We start from the raw sequence: 2,795 nt of genomic DNA, 5'->3' as shown, positions 1-2,795 counted from the left end.
CCATAAAAAATATATTGATATGTGATTGGCTGCATGCTTGACATTGAACGGTATATGTCATCACCAACTCGTTTCCAGTGCTCCAATTACTTTTTACATAGTCGTGCAATGTACTTTGGTACCAAAGATAGAGCGTGTAGTGTGCGTATGTTGGCCAAGCGGTAAGGGATTAATGCATAAGGCCAAAGGTCTTGGGTTCGAGTCCCCTATGACGCAGCCTTTAAATTTCTTTATTTAATACTGTTAAATTATCAAAAGATAGAGCATGTACTCTTTATTCTACAAAGTGACAATTGTAAGGATGAATTTGCCAAATGTCCTAATGCTAAGGATGAATCTACAAAGTTACAATGGTAAGGATGAATCTGTCAAATGTCCTAATGCCTGATAGGTACAGACCGAACACGAGATTGATTAGCGTTACTTTTATTCATATGGTAAGGATGAATCTACAAAGTTACAAAGTCGGCCAAATGTCCTATGGTAAGGATGAATCGGCCAAATGTCCTAATGCTAAGGATGAATCTACAAAGTTACAATGGTAAGGATGAATCTGTCAAATATCCTAATGCCTGATAGGTACAGACCGAACGCGAGATTGATTAGCGCTACTTTTATTCATATGGTAAGGATGAATCTACAAAGTTACAAAGTCGGCCAAATGTCCTATGGTAAGGATGAATCGGCCAAATGTCCTAATGCCAGATAGGTACAGACCAAACACGAAGATTGATTAGCAAATGTCCTAATGCCTGATAGGTACAGACCAAACACAAGATTGATTAGCTGCTACCTTTATAATATGGTAAGGATGAATCTACAAAGTTACAAAGTCGGCCAAATGTCCTATAGTAAGGATGAATCGGCCAAATGTCCTAATGCCTGATAGGTATAGGTATAGACCGAACACGAGATTGATTAGCGCTACCTTTATTCATATGGTAAGGATGAATCTACAAAGTTACAAAGTCGGCCAAATGTCCTATGGTAAGGATGAATCGACAAAATGTCCTAATGCCTGATAGGTACAGACCGAACACGAGATTGATTAGCGCTACCTTTATTCATATGGTAAGGATGAATCTACAAAGTTACAAAGTCGGCCAAATGTCCTATGATAAGGATGAATCGGCCAAATGTCCTAATGCCTAATAGGTACAGACCGAATACGAGATTGATTAGCGCTACTTATTCGCATATTTAGTGGTTCTGCAAACACATAATATACATATAAAAAAGATAGTCAGATTGCTCTATCACAAAAATTTAAACATAATCACTTCAACAAATCATGTATAAACCAATGTTATCAATACCAACATGTGATCCAAATAAAATATGCAAGCAAAAACAAGTAAAATGACATTTGCATTTAAAAAAAAATCAATATATAATATTGAATAAGACAATATATATATTGTTGAATAACGATATTTAAAAAATTAATGAAATTTTCGTTACCTTCAGTGTTCGAACCTAAGTAAAAAAAATTCCTCCAAATAAATATCAGTCATCTATACTATATTAAAACAACAGTTTTCAATTAGAAATTGATTTCAATGGCAATTTTATGATTTCTTACATAAATAATGACTTATTGTATATATTCAAAAATTAAGTAACTAACTCAATTAAAATTGCAGAACCCATAATTTTTTAAAAAATGCACACCCCACGTTTAAAAAGAAAAATTGCACAACCCACGTTTATAATTCCATAATGAATTTTATGTTTATATGTGTATATATACACAATTTATAAGGCATTGGTTATAAATAATTTATAAATTTATATTTATATAATAATTTATAAGAGTAAAATTTTGAAGTAGCCAAAATGAAGCATAAAACACAATTTATGGCCACACATTGAAAAAACACAAATTTTGGCCATTTTTATTGATTTGGACGCTTTTGCCCTTAATGAGGCGGACTGGGTAGGATCAGACACGCGGGTCGCGTGCCGGGTCGGGTTAGGCACTTATGGCACTATTAGTGCCATAAGTGCCAAGATGGCACTTATGGCACTAATAGTGCCATAAGTGCCATCGAAAATCCAAAATAAAACCAAGTAAAATAGTCATTTTGGCACTTATGGCACTATTAGTGCCATAAGTGCCAACGAAATTCAAAATAAAACTAAGTAAAATGGTCATCAGCACAAATACAGAAACAACAACATCATTTAAACCCTAAATGGAACATCTAAACCCTAAATGGATAATCTAAACCCTAAATGGAACATCTAAACCCCAAATGAATAATCTAAACCCTAAATGGAATATCTAAACCCTAGGGGGAAATGTGCACTTATGGCACTTATGGCACTAATAGTGCCATAAGTGCCTAACCCGACCCGGCACGCGACCCGCGTGTCTGATCCTACCCAGTCCGCCTCATTAAGGGCAAAAGCGTCCAAATCAATAAAAATGGCCAAAATTTGTGTTTTTTTCAAATGGTGGACAAAATTTGATTTTCATTCTTCATTATGGCCATTTGGGTGGATTGTTTCAATTTATAATATACTAAGAAGATAATTTTCAATTTCAAATTGATTTCAAAATTAATAAGTGACAATTTGTAGTTATAAAAAATTGAAGTTTTATTTGTACAATATAATTTTTTCTTTGTGTTCTTATTTTTAATATTATTTCTTTCTAAAATTGTGAAATTAAAATTATTTATAAAATATATCAAATTAAATATCATGATAAGAGCATTAATTTGATATATTTTATGTAAATATTTGATTTAAAATGGAGAGTTATATTTATTTAAAGATTAATGATTTTTAAA

This window comes from Salvia miltiorrhiza, chromosome 7 (genome assembly GCF_028751815.1).
Source record: "Salvia miltiorrhiza cultivar Shanhuang (shh) chromosome 7, IMPLAD_Smil_shh, whole genome shotgun sequence".
Classification (NCBI taxonomy): Eukaryota; Viridiplantae; Streptophyta; class Magnoliopsida; order Lamiales; family Lamiaceae; genus Salvia; species Salvia miltiorrhiza.
This window is presented reverse-complemented; position numbering follows the sequence as displayed.